Source organism: Ochotona princeps, chromosome 32, assembly GCF_030435755.1.
Source record: "Ochotona princeps isolate mOchPri1 chromosome 32, mOchPri1.hap1, whole genome shotgun sequence".
Classification (NCBI taxonomy): domain Eukaryota; kingdom Metazoa; phylum Chordata; class Mammalia; order Lagomorpha; family Ochotonidae; genus Ochotona; species Ochotona princeps.
In genome coordinates this window covers 4,044,918-4,045,246 of record NC_080863.1, presented here as the reverse complement: position 1 = coordinate 4,045,246, position 329 = coordinate 4,044,918, and the positions used below count along the sequence as shown (strand labels likewise).

The 329-nt window shown below is 40.1% G+C and overlaps 1 protein-coding gene across 3 annotated transcripts in view; it reads left to right on the top strand.

The window, feature by feature from the left end:
- GRIA2 (glutamate ionotropic receptor AMPA type subunit 2) overlaps positions 1 to 123 on the top strand; it is a 95,352-nt gene extending 95,229 nt beyond the window's left edge. For all 3 annotated transcript variants that reach the window (XM_058657544.1, XM_058657542.1, XM_058657543.1), the window contains one exon: positions 1 to 123. This exon is cut by the window's left edge and continues 356 nt beyond it. The gene's annotated coding sequence lies outside the window, so the exon portion shown is untranslated.
- The last annotated feature ends 206 nt before the right edge of the window (positions 124 to 329 follow it).

Genomic DNA, 329 nt, shown 5'->3' with positions numbered 1-329 from the left:
ATTGTTGATGTTCTTCCGTGTTCCTGATGAGTGACTAACCTGCAGCTCAACTGTCTATTTTCCTCTTTCATGGCGCAGTAGCTTGGGTGAATGTGGGCAGATTCCCGCCCTACTTGTGCTTTATGATTTGTAGTTGAGCTTTGCACTTGTCTGTTTTCATTTGCTACAAGCTTTCAGATAGAAGTAAACTTTCCCAAAACAACACTGCCTTCGCTCTGGCCACATTTGAAAAAAAAAAAAAAAAAGACAACAAACAAACAAAAAACATAACGTGATTTTCTTTCTATCTTTCCCTCCTCTCTCCTTTAAGATGACCTGAGTGACGCTGA